This window comes from Grampus griseus, assembly GCF_964374135.1.
Source record: "Grampus griseus genome assembly, chromosome: X".
Classification (NCBI taxonomy): domain Eukaryota; kingdom Metazoa; phylum Chordata; class Mammalia; order Artiodactyla; family Delphinidae; genus Grampus; species Grampus griseus.
In genome coordinates, this window is record NC_138999.1 from 99,213,224 (window position 1) to 99,237,222 (window position 23,999).

General features: G+C 38.9%; 1 protein-coding gene and 1 pseudogene across 3 annotated transcripts in view; both read left to right on the forward strand.

Annotated features, from left to right (window-relative positions):
- Positions 1–9,946: 9,946 nt before the first annotated feature.
- Positions 9,947–23,999, forward strand: part of PLS3 (plastin 3) — an 89,616-nt gene continuing 75,563 nt past the window's right edge. Inside the window, exon 1 of one of the 2 annotated variants that reach the window (XM_082681694.1) lies at positions 9,947–10,034. The gene's annotated coding sequence lies outside the window, so the exon portion shown is untranslated. Of the gene's footprint in view, positions 10,035–10,677; positions 10,692–23,999 lie in introns of those variants that run through there. The other variant, XM_082681697.1, reaches the window with a different exon arrangement.
- Positions 16,790–17,882, forward strand: LOC309839107 (heterogeneous nuclear ribonucleoprotein A3-like; annotated as a pseudogene). The gene has a single exon. The product of its transcript is annotated as a heterogeneous nuclear ribonucleoprotein A3-like (transcript).

The window sequence follows — 23,999 nt, forward strand, 5'->3', positions numbered from 1 at the left end:
CGCGAGCCACAACTACTGAGCCCGCGTGCCACAACTACGGAAACCCGCACGCCTAGAGCCTGTGGTCCGCAACAAGAGAAGCCACCGCAATGAGAAGCCCACACACTGCAACAAAGAGTAGCCCCCTTCGCCACAACTAGAGGAAGCCCGCACACAGCAACAAAGACCCAATGCAGACATAAATAAATAAATAAATATATTAAAAAAAAACCCAAAACTCTATGAGACATTTGGAAAAAATTATACTACTACCGATAAGCATTCAATTAGTCCACTTTTCTGGCCTGAACTTTGGAGGCTGAGCTGTTCCAAACCTTCAGAGGATTTTCTTTCCTCCACAAAAAAAAAAAAAAAAAAAATACTAATGGAAGTATTGGTTCATTTTTGAGAAATTTATATTTACTTCAAAACGGAAAGTAAGATTGAGAAAAGACCTTAATGTTCTGAATCATTTCTGGTAAAAAGAATGATATCTATTACTATTTTAAATATTTCAAGTTAAATTTTAAAGACGAAAGACTCCCGAACGACTGCTTCTAGTCTGGCACATCCATCCGTTCTGTGCATCTGGGGAGCTCTAACGCATAATCATATGTCACTGGGAGGTAGGAGAGGCTGGTATTCATATCTGGGTTTAAAGGAAGTACTGCCAACCCTTTGCAATCTGTTAACCTATGCCTCTCTCCTTGGTGGGTTTTCTGCTCTTGAAATTTACACTGATCCAGAATGATTAAGTCATGTACTTGACTGAGAAGTACCTGCTTCAGACAAGGTAACAAAGAAACTGGAAAGGATAAATAAGCCTAGAATCTGTTTCTCAGATTTGAAGAGAAAGGGCTTGCCCTCCTTTAACAGAAGAGAAGGACTTTTGTATACTCAACAATAAGGAAAGGGGGAAATGAGAATTAAAGAGGCAAACTAGGTGAAGTCTTTCCATTGTGGCGCAGAATGACCTGTCAAGTGACCTCTTTGCAGACATTGAATTGTTCCTCCTGTTGTGAATAATTTACTCCAGCGTCCCCAGGAATAATGTACTGACTTTCATGCCTCTTAGAATCAGACTAATTAATTAGAGAGCCGACTTAAAAAAGTAGTCGGAACAAGGGATCTTTGCATCGTGTGACCTGTAGGGGGCACTGTCTCAAAACCAGCAAATCATCTCTATGCTGAGCTGCTATTCAGGTTTTCCTTGTCTTCACTTGCCTCCCCTTGCCTCCTTGTCAAGCCCTCATCTTGGACTGGGTCCTTAAAACTTGGATTTTGCATTTCTTTTGGTTGACAGGGTTCCTGATCTTGGTCAGTCCCGGCCCTACTTTTGCTCTGTAAGTGCAAGGTTTTGGAGACCCACTTACACCCTACCTGCTATTTGGGTACCCTCAGGTAGTACCTTATTGTTGACTTCCCTTCTCCAGGAAACTGACAGCTGGAAGGGACTCTATCCTGCTACATGGCCTGAGTTAAGGCAGGGTCACTGGAATACATCATTATCTAGCATATTTGCAAATCCACACTTAAAATTGAATTACATAGAAAGAAGATTATAATCCTGAAAATGCCATCTGGTAAGGTAACTATAAAAGGACTTTGAAAGAACCAAAAGATTACGGCAAGTCATTTTGCTCCTGTGGGCCTCTGTTTTACTAATCAGTAAAGTGAGGGAGATGGTCTATAATGTTCCTTCTAACACAAAAATTCTATGATTTTCATTCTCAAATTATTTTATTTTTTTGAATTTTATTTATTTTTTTATACAGCAAGTTCTTATTAGTTATCCATTTTATACATATTAGTGTATATATGTCAATCCCAATCTCTATTTTAGTTTTTAAATGTGATGCTTCAGGAGACCCTATATTAAACAAATTAAAGAAAATGTCGGCCATATGCTATGGGTGTTTTGTTATCAACACATTTATGTTGAAATATATTTCATTTGTTTAAAACTACCTCCCTCCGACACACGATTTATGTGACTCGTAATTCAGGGTTCATCAGGTAGGACAAGTTGGGCTATAATAGTATATTTTCTGGAAAATTTGATAAATTAGGCCTCTGTCTATATCCTGCCTAGAGGATAAACTGAATATCTGTTGTTTTCTGTTTGTAACAAATAACTGGTTTGACTAAGCTATCCTATATTTTAATATCCTGTAGAATATAGCCTGAAAATAAACTCTCTTTATTTCCAGTCTTCAGAGTCCTAAAATATCTATGTTATTAATCCTGGACATCACCTAAAATATTGCTTAAGAGGAAGACAGAATTATATTTTTCCTGCTGCCATTGGCATGAATTTCTATTTCACGGATCCACTGACTTACTCTTCAAAGGTGACAGTGTCATTTGGTGGAAAGAAAGCACGATGTGTAGAATTATAAAAATAAATACATGCTACTATACACCATCAACATTAGATTAGGCATAAGTGTAATAAACATGCCTGCTTATCAATGAGATTTACCACTAGTGGGCTAACCAATTTTCCATGGAATTGAGAAGAAAGGTAAAATCATCAGCTGCATTCCCATGCTTTATTTATTTATTTATTTATTTATTTATTTGCGGTACGTGGGTCTCTCACTGTTGTGGCCTCTCCCGTTGCGGAGCACAGGCTCCGGACGCCCAGGCTCAGCGGCCATGGCTCACGGGCCTAGCCACTCCGCGGCATGTGGGATCTTCCCAGACCAGGCCAAGAACCCGCATCCCCTGCATCGGCAGGCGGACGCTCAACCACTGCACCACCAGGGAAGCCCCCATGCTTTATTTTTTGGGATAAAGTACAGTGAACGTTTCCTGTAATATCCTATGGTTCTATTCACAGGCTGTAGAGTCAGATATGAGATGGAATATCTCCTCCCCACTCCTGTACCTTCCAGCTTCTACATTACAATCCAAATGATCTTGGGCAAAAGTTACTAATTAATTCTATAAGCCTTATTTTCTCATTTGAATATGGGGATAATAACACTTCCATTCATGGAATAGTTATTAGCCTTAAATGAGATAATATACATAAAGTTCCTAGTACAAGTCCTGCCACATAGCAGGAGCTCAATAAGAGGTAGCTGTAGTTGTCATTCCCCCCACCCCCGTGGAATTCCGCAATTGTGATTACATTCAAATTTGAATAGTGATAAAGAAATGAGAGTAGAATACAGCTATCCATCAGTTGCTTGGTATTAAAGATTGTAAAGACCTAAGATTGTAATGTGCAAAGGAGCTAATTTCTATCTTAATCTGTTTCATATCTTCAGTCATGAACCAATTCTAACGTAAATATACCCCTTTAAGAACACAACTCCACCCGGATACCAAGTCAAAATTGGGGCAAGCACAGGAACCCAGATGGAGTCAGCAAACTAAGCTGCTCCAGGCCCAACCTGTTGCTGCTTGTTTTTGTAAATAAAGCTTTATTGGCACATCACCAAGGCCATTTGTTTACTTATTGTCTGTGGCTGCTTCTGTACTCTTGACAGCCAAGTTGAGTAGTTGTACCAGAGACTATATGGCCTGTGTGCCAAAGATATTTACTATCTGGCCCTTTGTAGACAATGTTTTTGACTCCTGACTTAGAATATTCCTACGAGTCTGATCTCATTTCACATGGTGTACTTTCCTGAAGACTCCCAAATATTTTTAAAAAATTCAAAGTTTACTTAAGCTTAGTTACTTCTAGGCCTACTCCATTCCATCCACTAGATGAGATGTATCTTACTATAATGGTGCCAGTGTGTGAAAGGGAATCCTCTCTGAATGGACAGGTTTACACTCTATTTACACACTTGTTCAGGTGACCCTATGACATTGACGAAGAAACAAACCAGTGGATGCATTCTTGGTTCTGAATTATCAAAGAGATGTTTGTTGGTTCAAAATGAAACTTCTTGTCCTCAGCCCTTCTGTGACATTTTATAAGGAAACTCTTGGTTATTTAGACCAAATGTCCAATTATCTTTCTGACTGCAATTAGTTATGAAAACATTGGCATGATATAATCCCTAAACCAGTATAGTCACATGATTACTTAAACCTTTCTAAAAGTATCAGAGAAGAAATATATCTTTTTTTTTTTTTTTTTTTTTTTTGCTATCCAGCTTCTGTTTCTGGCTTATTTGATTTGTTGAAATCAAATGTTTTTGCAGTGTTGAAATCTCTTTTGTGGTAAATTGAAGCACTTTGTCCTTCTTGCAATGACAGTGGCAAACAAGGGATCATGCTGAACAAGAGGTAGATGACTTTATCTCCCAAGGCCCTTTTGATTTCTGAGTTTAGTTTGTCTCTTGCAATACCGATCCTTTCTATACTTGTTTCCTGCCGTCACATGCCATATCTTCACTAGTGTGGTTTTCCTGTGCTTAAGCAGCCTAATTGTGTCAGTCTCTTTTTTAATACCAGCTTTATTGAGATATAATTCACAACACCATACAATTCACCTGCTTAAATGGTACAATTCAATGGTTTTTAGTGTATTTACAGAGTTGTGCAACCATCAGTTTATTTTAGAACATTTTCATGGCCCCAAAAGGGAACCCCATCAGCAGTAACTCCCCATTTTCCTTCACATCCACCCCTCCCCACCCCAGCTCCCAGCAACAATGAATCTACTTTCTGTCTCTATGGATATTCCCTTTTTGTACATTTCAGATAAATAGAATCATACAATATGTGGTCTTTTGTAACTGGCTCCTTTCACTTAGCATAATATTTTCAAAGTTCATCTATGTTATAACTCTGTCAATCTCTTTTTAAAGTCACATTTTGTTTGTTTAGTAGACACAGACTCATATATTTATGGTATTTAACCAATGACCTATGTGGTGAAAGCTCCTTTTTCAGTCTCTTGATCCATCCATCTGCCTTCAAATACTAATATCATTTAAAAATCATATTATATTCTCTCTCTCTCTCTCTCTCTCTCTCTCACACACACACACACACACACACACATGCTCTTATGCACACAGACACTTTTAAATTCACTAATATCTGGCCTAAAATATTTGAGAATCAAACAATCAAGAATAATAGGCTAACTATTATTCAACATAGTTTTGGAAGTTTTAGCCACAGCAATCAGAGAAGAAAAAGAAATAAAAGGAATCCAAATCAGAAAAGAAGAAGTAAAACTGTCACCGTTTGCAGATGACATGATACTATACATAGAGAATTCTAAAGATGCTACCAGAAAACTTCTAGAGCTAATCAATGAATTTGGTAGAGTAACAGGACACAAAATTAATGCACAGAAATCTCTTGCATTCCTATACACTAATGATAAAAAATCTGAAAGAGAAATTAAGGAAACACTCCCATTTACCATTGCAATTAAAGAATAAAATACCTAGGAATAAACCTACCTAAGGAGACAAAAGACCTGTATGCAGAAAACTATAAGACACTGATGAAAGAAATTAAAGATACAAACAGATGGAGAGATATACCATGTTCTTGGATGGGAAGAATCAACATTGTGAAAATGACTAGCTGTACTACCCAAAGCAATCTATAGATTCAATGCAATCCCTATCAAACTACCACTGGCATTTTTCACAGAACTAGAACAAAAAATTGCACAGTTTGTATGGAAACATAAAAGACCCCAAATAGCCAAAACAATCTTGAGAAAGAAAAACGGAGCTGGAGTAATCAGGCTCCTGGACTTCAGACTATACTACAAAGCTACAGTAATCAAAACAATATGGTACTGGCACAAAAACAGAAATATAGATCAATGGAACAGGGTAGAAAGCCCAGAGATAAACCCACACACATATGGTCACCTTATCTTTGATAAAGGAGGCAAGAATATACAATGGAGAAAAGACAGCCTCTTCAATAAGTGGTGTTGGGAAAACTGGACAGCTACATGTAAAAGAATGAAATTAGAACACTCCCTAACACCATACACAAAAATAAACTCAAAATAGATTAAAGACCTAAATGTAAGGCCAGACACTATAAAACTCTTAGAGGAAAACCTAGGCAGAGCACTCTATGACATAAATCACAGCAAGATCCTTTTTGACCCACCTCCTAGAGAAATGGAAATAAAAATAAACAAATGGGACTTAATGAAACTTAAAAGCTTTTGCATAGCAAAGGAAACCATAAAAAAGATGAAAGGACAACCCTCAGAATGGGAGAAAATATTTGCAAATGAAGCAACTGGCAAAGGATTAATCTCCAAAATATACAAGCAGCTCATGCAGCTCAATATCAAAAAAACAAACAACCCAATCCAAAAATGAGCAGAGGACCTAAATAGACATTTCTCCAAAGAAGATATACAGATTGCCAACAAACACATGAAAGAATGCTCAACATCACTAATCATTAGAGAAATGCAAATCAAAACTACAGTGAGGTATCACCTCACACCAGTCAGAATGGCCATCATCAAAAAATCTAGATACAATAAATGCTGGAGAGGGTGTGGAGAAAAGGGAACCCTCTTGCACTGTTGATGGGAATGTAAATTGATACAGCCACTATGGAAAACAATATGGAGGTGCCTCAAAAAGCTAAAAATAGAACTAACATACAATCCAGCAATTCCACTTCTGGGTATTTATCCAAAGAAAACAAAAATACTAATTTGAAAAGACATATGCATTCCTATGTTTACTGCAGCATTATTTACAATAGCCAAGATATGGAAGCAACCCAAGTACCCATTAATAGAGGGATGGATAAAGAAGATGTGATGTACGTACATACAGTGGAATATTACTCAGCCATAAAGAAGAGTGAAATCTTGCCATCTGTGGCAACATGGATGGACCTGGAGGGTATTATGCTAAGAGAAATAAGCCAGATAGAGAAAAACAAATACCGTATGACTTCACTTATATGTGGAATCTAAAAAGCAGAACAAACGAACAAACAAAACAAAACAGAAACAGACTCAGAGATACAGAGAACAAACTGGTAGTTGCCAGAATGGAGGAGGCATGGGGGAATGAGTGAAATAGGTGAAGGGGAATAAAAGGTACAAACTTCCAGCTATAAAATAAATGTCACAGGAATGTAATGTACACGTACAGAATATAGTCAATAATATTATAACAACTTGTATAGTGGTTGATGGTAAGTGGACTTATTGTGATGATTATCTCATATAAAAGTATCAAATCAACATGTACACGTGAAACTAATATAATATTGTATGTTAATTATAACTCAGTTTTTAAAAGATGAATTAGGCCCTACGATCTGCCTTTGAGCTTCTGAAAGGAACCCTGAAGACCAGATGTGCAAGCCTCTTTTTTTTTTTAATATTTATTTATTTATTTTAGCTGCGCTGGGTCTTAGTTGAGGCACGCGGGATCTTTTAGTTCTGGCATACAGGATCTTTTAGTTGCTGCATGCAGCCTTCTTAGTTGCAGCATGTAAACTCCTAGCTGTGGCATACATGCAGGATCCAGTTCCCCTACCAGGGATCAAACCGGGTCCCCTGCGTTGGGAGCGCAGAGTCCTACCCACTGGACCACCAGGGAAGTCCCTGCAAGCCTCTTTATATAGATAGGAAAACTACCAACTTTGGGTTACTTTGTGAATGATCCTATATGGCTTAAATTGATGGTGTGATAGATCAGAAAGAAATGCAGTTTGAATAGAGCTTTGAGTCTGAGGCTCCTTTCTTAGAGCAAAATGTTAGCCTCTGAAAAGGACTTTTAGATTTTGCGTAACACGAAAGTAGCTTAGTTACATCAAGATGGCTATCATAGCAGTATTCATTAAAATGGAGTTCTACTTTGTTGAGCTTGTTAAACAGGAATCTCAACCAGCATCCAAATAGGGCAAGTTTTATCTGTTGGAAACTACCGAGGCACTGAGACACAGTGCCATTACCTGGGCACCCTGTGGCTTTGAAACTGTGACCACTGTACTTCCATTAAAGTGACATTTCTTGACCACAAACTCTTACTGAATTCTGACATCAGTGTTAGTAAATAAAGTAAAGCTTCTATGTAAGCTTTTTTGAAAAGAAAAAAACAGGAAAGTGTAAATAGCATATGCATAGGATTCTTACTATTTTGACTTATTCTAAATTCTAACACTTGAAAAATAAACTAAAATAGAATACTAAGTTAAGTAATTGAGACAAATATATCCATACTCAAAAATTTAGCTTGCACAGTCCCTTCATACAGACATTCTAAGTCTGTAAATTTAAGTTTTAAAGCAGGTGGAAGCTCTTCAGTGGCGACTTAACAGACGCCATAAAATGTAGAAAACTGAAGTACTGTATTAGTGTATCTAGAAATTTTGTGTAAAGAATTCCAGAAACCATACCAAACCTTGGGCCAATTACTGAAAGCCAGAAATCTCACTGTGGATCCTCTCGTAAATGTGTGTGGCGGTACACTTCACAGTCCACACAACACGAACATGTTGAAATCAGTATTTTTGTGCTGACCCAAACCTGACCCAATACAAAATCTCTCATACCAGAAATTTAATATTTCCGATAGCCAGATTGCTCTCATTTCTTTTTCACCTTTCTGTGCCTTTCATATGTTCTTCCAGTTGGTTAATCATTAATTAATATTTAATGAGCCTTTTTCCCAGTGCCAATTCCTTCTCTGCTAGTGTAGCCTTTAGGCAGTATATGAACTCCCCTCTTCTGCCCATTCAAGAAGCGCCAGCACTCACTATAGGTTAATTTCTCTAAGGAAATTCATAATAGCAGATGAAGTGAGGGTTCCTTGACAAGATCATTCGATTTTCAGGCCACTCTTTTTTTTTGGCCGCGCCCTGAGGCATGCGGGATCTTAGTTCCCTGACCAGGAATGGAACACATACCTCCTGCATTGGAAGTCTTAACCACTGGACTGCCAGGGAAGTCCCAGGCCACTCTTAATTTAGCAATTTTCGTAGTGAATATAAAATGAGAAGTAAGTGAACCAATTTTTAATTCTTAAAAAACTTTCCAAGCACACATTTCCTGAACAAAATGGTTGTGACTGAAACAGGAAAGGGCTTAGCCTTTCTCTCCTACAGCTGTGCCACAAGCTCTTGACCTGACCCTGGAGAATCCGTCAAACTCTGGTCCTTGGAGCTGATTTTGGACCTGGAGTGAGCCAAAGGATTGGAATGCACAATAAGGAGGGGAAACCTCCACGTGTATTAATGAAAGAGGTCAATTATGACACAGAGGCCAAGAAGAAGAAAGGGTCCTCTGGGAACCAGGAGCATGTCTCCAAGTTTTCTCTGGTGAAAGGAGACTGATGAAAATCGACATCCATTTCCAGTCAAACGAGTGGGAACCACGTTATTTCCACCTTCCCTTCCCACCTCCACCTCTCATTCCTTTCCGCATGGACAAACAGACCAGACAGGTGATTTGGGTCAACAATTTACTTGGGCACGAAGCCAAAAACATGAGAGCCTCGTCCTGTCCATATATCTGCTCCCTAGACCTCGCTGGAAAGGGAAGATTGCTGAGGTTTTCCCTCTGCGTTGTTCCGCACGCAGGCTGATTGGAGCAGAAGAAACTAAGTACTAGTATTACTAGTCCCTTCCCATGCCGAGATTCTCTTTACGATTCTGTGTTGAAACTGTACTCTCCAGAGACTTAAATAGGGGCTTGGTGACGTTCAAACTCTCGCTCCAACATTCTCATCTCTTCGTTTATTCCATACGATTTTTTGGAACGTGGTCCCCGAGCCAGGCTCTGAGGACTTCTAATCTCTTCATAGCCAGGGAGGGGAAGTAACAAGAGCGGAGGACCAATCTCCGCTCCCAGCCGCAGAGTTAGTCCCCATCCCTCCAGGGCGCCCATCCCGGTGCCTATTCTCCCAACTCCCCACCCAGTTGATGTGACAGGCTCGTGGCCCAATCCCCTTCCTGGTTCCCAGCTGACTGCTAGCACCACCGGAGCCAATGGCGGCGGCCGAGGGGCGGAGGGGGCTGGCAGGAGGGGAGGGAGCGCTGGCTTTAGAACCACAGCCGCAAAAATTCCGAGCGGCAGAAGTTGTCTGAGTGCGTCGGTTGGAGGCTGTCTGGCCAGATCCGGTACTCTGCGACTTTATGTAAGTGCTCTGCAGGCGCGGGAGGGCACTAGGGGAGCGGGATCCCTGGGCGTGGGCATAAGTGGGTCCAGGAGAGAGCATCTCCGGGAACCTCGGCAGGAACGTGCCTGGCACGGGAGGCGGGGGACTGAGAGGGAGGCTGCAGAAATTTCTGTCCTAGACCTTGGACGCCAAAGCGGTCGTTCGCATCAAGAACGGGTGGGAGTGACCGAGTGTTCCCCACGACCACCGCCCGCCGCAAACACGTTTTCTGCTTTTCACTGGAGAGATGGTGCTTTCTCACTAGTTGCTCTTAACTTGTTGCCAAACTTGGGCTGGAGTCCTTGACGCCAGCCCTTGCCCTTCTCCCCTTCCGTGGCGGCGGCCCCGAAGTGGAAACCAAGCGCCTAACTTCCCTCTGTCGTCCTTCTTCAGCTACTGCCACCCTCCTCCCCCGCTCCTCCGCCGGCTCCGGACTCAGGAAATCCCGGAGCCGGTCGCCGGCGACGCCTCCAGCCCCCGCTCGCCCTCCTCGGGTGACCTCACGGGCTCACCCCGGCCCCCGGGCTCCACGGGGTGCGGTGGCCCAGGGAAGGAACGAGGCTCCGGTTGCCTGCCTGCCGCCTGCTTCCCTTACCATTAGCGAGCGAATCGCTATCGCACCGCGTCTCCCTATGAGTAAGCACTTTTTTCCTTTCTGTAGCAGGACATCTCCGGGCCATTAGGGCAGTACCTTTCCGTTCTCCTCTCCTCAGATCCCGAGCCGCCCGTCTGCTCCCTTCTCAGCTCCTTTGGCTCTGCAGCCTCGAGCGCGTGGTCGGGGCAGCGGCCGCCCGGCACCTCCCGGGGCTCCTCTGGAGGCAGAGCCGAAGGGGCGGGGGGCGAGGGCAACATCCCCTCCTCCCACAGAGCTGCACTTGCCGGTGTTTACATTTCCCGACTCGCAGTACTTAGCGGTCTAATGAGAGGCCGGGGGACGCCGACCACCCCCGCCCGGGCTTCTCGCCAGTCCCAGAGTTGCCGCCGCCGCTGCTGCTACTTGCTCTAATGTGCTGGCGGCTCCGACGGCCAGGCTCCAGGGCAGAAGATCCCAACCTGGGAGGTGGAGTGGGCTTAATGCTTTCTGACGTTTCCTGTACGCGACGCAAATTCTTGCTCCACACCCTATCTGCACAACATGCCGGGTGGTACTCAAGGTTGAGTTTAGAACTAACTGGGTTGGAGAGCCTCGCCGTTTAGGATCAGATAGACGGGATGCTCGGGGTGCCCGACCTGTTACCAGGGATGGGGGGTGGGGAAGAGAGCCTGGCTGACTGCACAGTAGGTAGAAAACCTAGGTGAAATTAAAAACTACTGAGACGTAAGCGCACACTCCACTTTACAGGATGTCACAGTGTATTTGGGAGCTGAAACTTGATCCTGAAGATCCAATTTACAGTGAATTCCAACATAGTGGCCGAAGCCCCACATATGTCAATTGGCATCACGTGCCCCAAGTCTCTGATGCCCCTAGGGTAATGGTCACATGACTTCTTTTGACTTTAAAACTGGAATGTAATGGCTGAAGTTCATTTTCCCAAAACTACCGTGACAAAAAAGGGGAGGGGGCGGTGTGAACTAGCCTCTACTCAAGGGAGTTCTACTTGGATTTGGATGAGGGGAACAGAAAGGGAAATTGGATGCTCAGATTTTATCCAAAATAAAAAACGGAAGCTGTTTTTAAAATAAGTGCTTGAAATATGTTTGTGCTGGGATATATATCTCCCCTGTGGCCCTTCAATCTAGTTATGGCTTTTCTAAATTTTAAAAATATCTTACTGATTATTTTCTAGAAAAATCGTCCATTTATTCATGCCCTATTTCATTCCTAAATGATAGATTTGAAGCCATATCCCATAAGATAGTGTTTTTTAAAAAATTAGGCTTTGTCCATGTCCCTGGGTCTGGCCTATATTCCAGTTGAACTGTTCTCTATATTAGGCATCTGCTTGAAGGTGGTGGATAATCTCTTGGCTAAAATTAACCATCAGTTATTGTGGTTTGGAATTAATTGGATCAGAAATCAGGCAGGGAAACAGTGGACACTAAATTTAAGAAATCGAGCTAGTTGGGTTTTTACCTGTCAGTACTTTAGTAGAATAATGAGAGGCCACAGAAACAACTCCCATAATGACCAATACCCACCCAAGTAGCCCAAGTTAAGGTTGCTGTTGGAAAAACATGGCAGTTTTTGCTATTCAGATTATATATTGCAGAGTGTAGAAATGGGCAGAGGAATCTCTGAGGTTGAGAGTTTAAAAGCTTTACTTATTTACAAAAATGGATCCAGTTGATACGTATTCAGTCTGAAAACAACTAGGGCAGCTAAAAATGAAACTGGGAATATATAAGAGATTTTGGCTTTGTATGCTTCAGCCAAAAATCCTTGTCTCCTTACTGCAGCAACCTCTGAATGACTTGAGCACTACATTTTCATGCTGTGCATGGGTTTCTGAGCCTAAAAACTAGAACAACTTTAAAGCACATAGTTCTGACCACAAGGCTAGCCTTGCGGCACAGATTAGCTGGAAGTGGACTCAAACTGCACCTGAGTTAATTGGAGTTAACTACACTGGGAGATAGACCCCCCTAGTGGAAGAGAGGTGATAATATAATTTTAGATGGAACTCCTAACAAATATTTAACCTTAAAAAAAGAAGAGCACAACTATCCAACTAGGTTAAAGTGGTAGGGAGATAAGTTCTTTTTAAAATAGTATTAACTCATGTCAAAACAGGATCCTCTCTAGGCTCTCCAACCAGTCTTTCATTGTCTCGGTGTGTCCACTCATTTACAACTACTGACTTCATTTTTTAGTCATATGGTCTAATGAACCCAGGCTTTCATTAAAATTAGAGGATTATGAGTCTAATTCTTAGTTTCTACAATTAGATCTAGAAAGTTATCAGACTCTTTACCTGGGGTGGGAGAGCCAAATAAATTATGCTCTGCCTTGATTTAACACAGACAATCAACACTGAGGTCCAAGGTCTCTAGTCTAGTCTGATGCCATCATTTAGAATCAATTGCTAAAAATGTCTAGGCTCAATGCATTTTGGGTAGAAGGATTAATTATAACTAGTGAGTAATATTTGGGTTGAGATTAAGTCTCTTCTACCAATGGTTACAAGCACATTAGACTTGACTGTGACTGTTTATACTGGCAGAATGTCAATATCCAGGGCACTATTAGGAACCCCATGAAATTTTGCTCCTAGGCAAACAGCGTGACTGTTACAGAAAAGAAGGGGGTAGTAACTTGGTAGTGGTGCCTGAGCACTAAGGAGATTCTGTATGGTGAAACTGATGACAAAAGGAAGAAAATTCACTTGCCATTTTTCCATATTCTGTTTTAAGCATTTCTACTTGCCTTTCCAAGAAATTTACTGACATAATATTCTTAGCACATAAGATAAATTCATGAATTTGCTATTGCTATAATCTAGGTGGAATGAATATGCCAAACTGTTTGTTTTTGCTGTTTAGTACAGATTCCAAAAGTAGCTGGTATAAAATTGAAAATGAACATCTATCAATACATGAAAACTTGGGTAACTGTTTTTGGAATCATTTTGTACTTGCTCATGCTCTTTTGGTGAAAAGTAATCCAGAGGGGGAAAGTTTAATCTGTGAAAATAATAAAACTCAGTTTAGAAGAAAACAGCTAGATCATGTTTTGAGTCTGTAATTATTCTAGAGAGTGACACACCATATGATGTATGTTCATTGTGTTGGAGGTTTCAAAAGTTTTTTGGATACATTATTCTGTTGGAAGGTCTTTTAGATACCAGTGGTCACGACTAGCTGTTTTTAGTGATGAGAGCTTTGGTTAAAATTATGGCCTAGAAATATAAAAAACTGTCTGATCATGAAATGTCAGTCTCAGGAGAAGATCTGATAATACTTGGGCCAATGGTAGTTATGGAGGTGAGACAGTTTCCAAAAATTCAATATGCTTAATAACATTGAATTTGCTCTATTCTTAGCACTTGAAAGATAAATATTGGTGAGTATAAACTGTTTTAGGGATGAAAAAGCATTGCTGTTAAATGAAAATTACAATGCTAAGGGGGACGTATGTTGGACTTGCTTCAGAAGAACTAGATTCTAGACATGGCTCTGCCACTGACTCATAGTTTGACCTTGAGAAAGTCACTTAAGATTGTTATATTGATAATTAACATTGAGTACATACGTGTGCCAGACACCATGCATTTTCTCAATTATAAAATGAGGGCATGGCTCAAGGATTTTGGTTTGCTGGGATTTTTTTTTCTTTTATAAGATATATCTTTTATATAGATATAGTCTGGCTTATTTCAGTTATATTTATCAGTTGATTTTTTTCCCAATTTTAATGCAATTATATTGAACCAAGCTAAATACCTTGTAGGCAAATTGGTGACTCTCCGGTCACCAGTGGCTTATTCCGTGACTAATGTTATTTCTTTAAAATATAGAGGTACCATTTATATCATTCCTTATCAAGGATTTTTGGCACATTAAACTTACTGATTTTATATTATGACAAAGCTTAATTTCTCTTAACGGTCTAGAAATTTGTTTGATGATAAGGAGGTAGTGTTGTTTATTGGAAAAGGCATTGAGTGTGGACTCCAGGATCTTTTAGGCTACTACAGTTTGCACAGACAGGCCATCTTCAGTAAATCATGGAAGTTCTCTGTTTTCATATCTGGATTTTACTTTATTTGTAAGCCATCTGTTTTCAATCTGTGTATTTCACAGGCATGCTGAAAGGATAAATGAGCTATGTAAGTCTTGGTTCTTCAGCAGACAGGTGCTATATAAATTCAAAGTACTGTAGTAGTATATCATAGAAACACTAAAGCTTTAATAAGAGTTTACAGAAATGGTAGAATTCTCATCACTTAAGCCTTGCCACATTTTTACTTGTCTGTAAATGTTCTCCAGCCATCCACTTTTACAAGCTAAGAAGAAATAAAGCCAGACATAATGTAATGAAAAATAAGAGAAATGGTTGATAACAAGAGAATAAAAACCTATATGTGTAATACTTTCTTATAATTTTTTTCCCTCAAATATTGTGCCAAATAGCCTGTAAAAGCCATTAATGTGGTGGTGTTTTTTTTTTTTAACCTTTCCCAAGTAACTACTGAGCAGTATTTTGGCGTTCATTGGTAATGGTTACAAAATACTTTGGCTTATCATACTTCATTCTTAGTTTTGTGATTGCCCGTAATAGGAGGTTTTGTGTAAAATTACGCATGAAAAATCAAATGTTTCTCCTTATAACTGCACTCTAAATTGCACATGCAGGTATGGAAAAGTGCATAATGGAGGAGATAAACTTATGTTTAAGTGGTGTGCCATCATTAACACAGAAAAGGTGAGAAGTTAATGCAGGTCTTCATTTGAAAAACAAACATGTTGGGCTAGATGGGGTCTTTGTTGCTGTGCGTGGACTTTCTCCAGTTGCTGCGAGCAGGGGTTACTCTTTGTTGCAGTGCAGGCTTCAGTAGTTGTGGCACGCAGGCTCAGTAGTGGTGGCTCACAGGCTGTAGAGTGCAGGCTCAGTAGTTGTGGCACACGGGCTCAGTTGCTCCGTGGCATGTGGGATCTTCCCGGACCAGGGCTCAAACCTGTGTCCCCTGCATTGGCAGGCGGATTCTTAACCACTGCGCCACCAGGGAAGCCCCTTAGGGGTTATTTTCAACCCCCACCCTCAAAACTATTAACTTGGAATTAATTTTCACTGTGTATTGTCATCTTGCCGATTACATGATAGTTCTTTAACTCTGTCATTCTTTGTGTTATTATGCATTTTTATTTTGTTAAAATTATGTTTGCTAACATTTGTTAAAATAGCACTTGTGAAGTGATAGCACTTCATGAAAATGGAATAAGCAGAAAGCCTTGAGTTAAAGGACTTTTGAAATAACCTGATATCCTATGACTAGTTCTGAAGAGAAGTTTCTCTTTGTTAAAAGAAATCATTTTCTTTTATAAAATCTGACCTCTTATTTCTACCATCTCTGTTTTAAAAGATTAAATAGGAAATCTTTTTTTTGTAATCTTGTAACCCATATATTGAAAATACAACTCTGATTCTCTTAAGCTGTTTTAAATTTATATGCATACAGAATACTTGTTTACATAAAAAGTATATATATAAAATTTTTACTTTCTATAAAATAGAATTTGAGAGGGCAGCATAATAGCTTTGAATATTCATATTATTGCATTCTACATTATATGCTCTAATTACATAGTGTTGCTCTCAGATTGACATTCTGCTATTGACACTGAATAATACATTGTCCTTTATAGACGAATGTAATTTTTAAGCTTTTTTTCCTGTATTTCTTTACTTGCCTGCATATTCCCATTTTTGCCATTTCTTATTGTTGTTTTTGACATCTTGGTGCTTGTATATCAGGTGGGGGAGAATTACCATTTAAGATTGTTTTCTCAGAGGTGAAAATGATGAGACATGATTCCTAGGGTATATCCTATTGCTATTATAGTCAATAGGTATATTTAGTTAATCTGCTGGAAAAGTGTCTTAAGTAGTGTGTACTTAGGATATTTTTTAATCAGTTTACTTTGGATTAAAAAAATACAAGACCACTTTAAAAATATGAGAAGACTCCAGCCATCGCCGCCGCCGCCGCCGGGGGGAGGAGAGCCATGATTCAAAGGAACCAGAACAGTTGAGAAAACTGTTTCTTGGTGGTCTGAGTTTTGAACCTACAGATGATAGCTTAAGAGAACATTTTGAGAAATGGGGCACACTTACAGTTTGTGTGGTGATGAGAGACCCCCAAATAAAACGTTCCAGGGGCTTTGGTTTTGTGACTTACTCTTGTGTTGAAGAGGTGGATGCAGCAATGTGTGCTCGACCACACAAGGTTGATGGGAGTGTAGTGGAACCAAAGAGAGCTGTTTCTAGAGAGGATTCTGTAAAGCCTGGTGCCCATCTAACAGTGAAGAAAATTTTTGTTGGTGGTATTAAAGAAGATACAGAAGAATATAATTTGAGAGACTACTTTGAAAAGTATGGCAAGATTGAAACCATAGAGGTTATGGAAGACAGGCAGAGTGGAAAAAAGAGAGGATTTGCTTTTGTAACTTTTGATGATCATGATACGTTGATAAAATTGTTGTTCAAAAATACCACACTCTTAATGGGCATAAGTGTAAAGTGAAAAAGGCCCTTTCTAAACAAGAAATGCAATCTGCTGGATCACAAAGAGGTCGTGGAGGTGTATCTGGCAACTTTATGGGTCGTGGAGGAAACTTTGGAGGTGGTGGAGGTAACTTGGGCCGTGGTGGAAACTTTGGTGGAAGAGGAGGCTATGGTGGGGGAGGTGGTGGCAGCAGAGGTAGTTATGGAGGAGGTGATGGTGGATATAATGGATTTGGAGGCAACGGTGGTAACTATGGCGGTGGTCCTGGTTACAGTAGTAGAGGAGGCTATGGTGGTGGTGGACCAGGATATGGAAACCAAGGTGGTGGATATGGTGGCGGTGGTGGAGGATATGATGGTTACAATGAAGGAGGAAATTTTGGAGGTAACTATGGTGGTGGTGGGAGCTATAATGATTTTGGAAATTATAGTGGACAACAGCAATCAAATTATGGACCCATGAAGGGGGGCAGTTTTGGTGGAAGAAGCTCGGGAAGTCCCTATGGTGGTGGTTATGGATCTGGTGGTGGAAGTGGTGGATATGGTAGCAGAAGGTTCTAAAAACTCAGAAGAAAAGGGCTACAGTTCTTAGCAGGGGAGAGAGTGAGGAGTTGTCAGGAAAGCTGCAGGTTACTTTGAGACAGTCGTCCCAAATGCATTAGAGGAACCGTAAAAATCTGCCACAGAAGGAACGATGATCCATAGTCAGAAAAGTTACTGCAGCTTAAATAGGAAACCCTTCTTGTTCAGGACTGTCATAGCCACAGTTTGCAAAAAGTGCAGCTATTGATTAATGCAATGTAGTGTCAATTACATGTACATTCCTGAGGTCTTTTATCTGTTGTAGCTTTGTCTTTTTCTTTTTATTACATCAGGTATATTGCCCTGTAAATTGTGGTAGTGGTACCAGGAATAAAAAATTAAGGAACTTTAAACTTTTCAAAAAAAATATATGAGAAGAAAACAAAAGGGTTTATAAAGAAGAAAAATAAAAATTACTCATAATTGTACCACCTGTTCATATTTTTCATCTGTTTCCTGTGTAGAACATTAGATATTTTAAAAATTGGGATCATACTGTATATACTGTCTGTATCCAATTCTTTTAACTTGTATTATAAATATGTTTTCATGTAATCAGATATTTTTGAAAATATTTAAAATTACTGCATGATATTCTATATAATGGATATTTCATAATTTATTTCGCTAATTCCAGGTTGTTGGAAGTTTTTGTTCTTTCCATATCTTATAGATAATGCTTCAGCGAACACCCTGGGGCAAAAACCATTTCATGACTGATTATTTCTTTGAGATAAATATCTCTTTGAGATAAAGAGAAATTGCAAAGATTTTTGTTTTAAAGATGAATTCCTTTGACAATCTCTGAAATTTAAACATTGGTGTAAGCAAAAAGAGCCTTGATTTCAAACAGCGGCTCTCAAAAAAAAAAAGCCATTCTTTATATAGTGTTTCGTATGGAGCTGGTTTAGGTAAAGTATATGTCTTGGAAATATTTTGGTTTCCTCTGATCTAGTTAGCAGGTGCAAAGGAGGATGAAGTAGAATCCTGTGGGGTGTACAATCATAGGAAGTTCTATTTTTTGAACCAGAACTGTTAATTGGGGAAGGGAGACAGGTTTGTATTTAATTAGCCTTTAGATTTCAGATTGCTGTAAAACTCAGTTCAAGTACAGAAAGCTTACTTGTGACCATAAACTTTCAGTATCATGAAGAGACTTTTAATCCTGAAGTTGGTTAAATGGCTGTATATATATAAAGATATATATTTATATATTCTTTTTCAGCTTCTTTGCCATTATAGGTTATTACAAGATATTGAGTGTAGTTCCCTGTGCTATACAGTAGGTCCTTGTTGGTTATCTATTTTATATATAGAGTGTATATATGTTAATCCCAAGCTTCTAATTTAACCCCCCCTTCCCCTTTGGTAACCATAAGTTTGTTTTCTATATCTGTGGAGTTACCATATTAGCCAGCAATCCCACTCCTGGGCATATAGCCGGAAAAGACGAAAACCCTAATTTGAAAAGATACATGTACCCCAATGTTCATAGCAGCTCTATATACAATAGCCAAGGCATGGAAGCTACCTAAATGTCCATCGACAGATGAATGGATAAAGAAGATGTGGTACATATACACAAGGGAATATTACTCAGCCATAAAAAGGAATGAAATAATGCCATTTGCAGCAATATGGATGGACCTAGAGGTTATCATACTGAGTGAAGTAAGTCAGACAAAGACAAATATCATATATCACTTATATGTGCAATCTAAAAAAATGATACGAATGAATTTATTTACAAAACAGAAGTAGACTCACAGACATAGAAATGGCTGTGTTTGTTGATAGGCTTCTTTATCTCAGGCTGTCAGCCTCTTGAAGTACAGCCACTCCTCAGAGATACTTCAGTTGGTTCCAGACTATCGCAATAGAGTCACATCAATTTTTTTGGCTTCCCAGTGCATATAAAAGTTATGTTTACACTATACTGTAGTCTATTAAGTGTGTGATAGCATTACAGCTAAAAAAATGTACATAATTTTAAATACTTTATTGTTTAAAAAATGCCAATTTTCATCTGAGGCTTCAGTGTGTCCTAGTAACGTCGAAGATCACTGATCACCAATCATTATAACAAATATAATGATAATGAAAAAGTTTCAAATGTGGTGAGAATTACCAGAATGTGACACAGACACAAAGTGAGAAAATGCTATTGGAGAATGGTGCCAATAGACTCACTTGATGCAGCGTTAGCACGAACCTTCAATTTGTAGAAAGTGCAATATCTGGAAAGTGCAATAAAATGATGTGTACCTATACGTTGACAATGCTCAATAAACTCAAAGTTTTATGTTTCATTCGGGTTGCTTAAATAACTAAACGGAGATCCAATAGTGGTAAAACTGGCGCCACCAGTTAATTTGTGCCTAGTTTCAGTATATGGTGAATCCCCAAATTACAACACTTGACTTAACAAATATTTTGTGTATTTAAATGGCTCATTGTACACTGCATATCTCTCCCTAAACTTATCCCATGCTGCTTCACAGACCCTTCCTGGATGTCTGTCTCCTTACCCCAGTTCACTGGTGGCACTAAGGACCATGTTGGTCCAGGCATCCCATGATGACCCGGAAGTGATGTGGAAAGTTTTGTCTGACTGGACAACTCGTTCTTACCACCTCCTTTTTTTGTTCTCAGAGGGATCATGTACATGCTATATTTCATAGTCAGAATGGATTTTAGCATAAAATATGGGTTCCCATGGTTTTGCTATTTTATATCTCTGTGACATTGGGGAAGTTCCTTAATTCCTCTAAACCTCAATTTCACTATCTATAAAATGGGGATAATATCACTTGTTTTCAGTCTTGTCTTTAAAATTAAAGGAGAACATTTATAAAGAAACTGGCATATATTAGGTGCTCAATCAGTGTTCCCATTTACAGGTCAATTAATGTTGCCTTAGGTGATCTTTATCAGGTCTCTGTAGCTACCTCTTCATTTTCCTCTAATTTAAACGTTTTTTTCCTTAAGTATCACCATTGAAGATAAATAAGATAGTTTATTTTTTCTGTTTTATTTAATGGTATTGTGAAAATATGACTTTCCAATGCTTTTCATTACAAATGTGGAGAATTTTAACAATGTTCCAGGTTGAAGAAGCCTCTTGGCTTATCTAAGAAACCCCTTTACCATTAATTTATCCTTTTATGAGGGTATGCCATCCAGTCTAAATTCACCCTCAAAGGAAAATTGGAAACGTGACTCCTTTAATACATTACGGACACCATTATAAAGTCACTGCCACTAACAAATTTAGCTTAGAGCAGGGTGAAAGGTAATAGGTAATGTTGATGCCTGTTTTGGGGGGGAGGGGAAAAAAGCTTCAAGTTCTTCAGTGTTTCTACAATAGTAGAAATAGTATAAACATGAATGTTTAGAAGTTTACCTTTGAAAAAATAGGAGAAAAGAGAAAATAAGTTAGTGAAAACTTAAAATGCTGGGGAAGGCAGAGTTATAAATTAAATCAGTATCTTTCCAAGATGACATGTAGCCTTTAGACATGGGTGAATCCAAAACATTAATTTAAAATTTACGATGCCCATTATTTCCTCTAGTGGAAGTTTTCAAAAGCAAAAATCAGGAAATGATGAAGGACATTGACACATTCAACAAATATTTTGAGCAGTTTGTGGGTCTCCAGTTTAAAGCTGCAGTTGAATCAGTTTTGCAAGTGGTTATGAATAATTAAAATTTTATATTTTGTCTTATGATAATTAAAAAACAAATATAGCCAAATTACCATGCAGTATAGATAACCAAAAAGTAATACTGATAGATTTACATGTTTAAAGGTATAAGCCAACCCATACATTTGGTATCTTATCCTAAATCAAAGTTTTCCAGCATTAGTTGGGCCCCCAGCCCCGCGAAAAATAAAAGCAAACTAGAATATATTGATAGGTGCAAGCAGAAGGTGGCAAACTTCCCTAACCAGAGAAGGTTTGTGTAAAGATGAAGGGAGGATTGATTGCTGTGTCAAGTACCTTGAAATGTGTAAAGATTATATAAAAGGCAGCCTATAAGGCATTTATAAAGAGATGTAACCCTCAGGAAAACTTTAAAATGTGCCCAGAGTTCTCAAGTATATATTGAGATAGTACAAACTATAGATGGAGTAATAGCCAAAGATAGTAACATAGACAATGCCTTAATTAGTCTATTTGTGGAATGGCTTCATCATTCAACTAAAGTAAGTTTAGTGAAGACTGTTAGGTGCTAGGGCTACAAAGATGGTAAGATACTCCTGCAGTCTGGAAGAAAAAAACGTAATATTGGATTTCATGAAACCTAAAAATATTCTTACATGTAGAAAAGGAACTTAAATATGGCCCTTTTTCTCAACATAAAATAATTTCTAAATTTAAACCTTGTGTGAACAAAGACATTCATGTATAACCCAATATAATCAAATCTAAACTAAGAACAAATCAAATTTAAACATTGTTATTTCTTTGCAATAATTATTGCATCCTAAAAAAAGTGCCGACCATGAGTTAATTTTACTTAAATAGAACATTGCTCAGCCTATAAATGAAGGTCAGCAGACACCAGTGTCTTGGAATAAAATAGCCCTTTGGCAAGAAAATGAGCCACACCCCATTTAGTTTTTACAAAAATAAAATTCTTTCCAGCTTTACTAAATTGTAGATGTTGTGCACAGCGTGTACTTCTGCAGTAGTTGGTTCTGCAGCTGTGGAAATACCCATGCATGTAGAAGCCCTAAAAAACATTGATTCGCCATTACTTGCACATGCAGCTCTCATACTTTCTGTAGTACAGCATTCTGTTAAGTTTTATCTGACTCAAGGATAATAGCGAGTAACTACAGGTATAGCTGACACCTTAATTTTCTGCCTTGAACTTCTTGATGGTCCCAGACTTTAAAATGAGCTGGAAAACCCAGGATTCCAAATCTGGTCATCATTTCATTTGGTGGGAGGGGATCAAATGAATGCAGTATATCTGGATGTACTGTCTGCTGTACATGGTTTTCTTCAAAGACGGTACTAAATTCCTGCCATGTACCATGGAAAACACTGTTCTTCTAGGGAGAAAAGAAAATAAACCCATTCTCCTGGTTCTTTCACAGTACACCTGGCACACAGCAGGTCTCCATAAATATAATACATTTGAAAGAGCGTATAAATGGCCATGGATGGCCCTTGCTGATAAAGATTAAATTGTGAAAACCTAATCAGCAAGTGGGTAACTTATGAATCATATTGAATAAAATACATATTGATGTGAACCTGTCAGAAAACTAAGCAAATGGCTTGCTTGGTTTTCTTCCTCCTTTACTTGTCTTAAGTGAATGGTCAGGAGTGAATGTTACACATGGATGGCACTTTCATTGTGAGAACTGCTTAACTTTAGAATCAACGAGGATATTGGGACATATTAATATTTTTTCACTTTTTAAAGCAGTGTTATTGAGAGAGAATTCACATTGTGTACCAACCATGTAAATTGTACAGTTCAACGGATTTTAGTATATTCACAGATACGCACAACCATCAGCAAGTTTTGAATATTTTCATCGTCTTGGAAGGATGAAGGAGGCTTAAAACTCCAGAGTTTTAAGCTATGCCTCTCCCCAGCCCACCACCTCCCCATCCCTAAGCAATCACTAATCTACTTTCTGTCTCTATAGATTTCCCAGTTCTGGACTTTTATGTATAAATGGAACATACGGTCTTTTGTAACTGACTTCTTTCACTTAAGCATATTGTTTTCAAGGTTCATTCACATTATAGCATGTATCAGTACTTCATTCCTGTTTATGGCTGAATAATAGTCCATTGTATGGATATGCCACATTTTGTTTATCCATTCATCCATTGATAGACATTTGGGTTGTTTCCACATTTTGGCTGTTATGAATAATGGGATATGTTAATATTAAATGTCTAACCATGGGTCAGCTAATGAGTTAGAAATGGTACTGACAAGATAACATTTCATTTATCACTGGTCTGCTGTTAATGTAGATACTTGCTTTGACTCTGAACAATATTGATTTCTACATCTAAGTGTAGCTGATTTTTTCCTGATTCTTTCTTTTTTAATTAATTTATTTTTTAAAATTTCACTTATTATTATTATTATTAATTTTTGGCTGTGTTGGGTCTCTGTTGCTGTGCGTGGGCTTTCTCTAGTTGCGGCGAGCAGGGGCTACTCAT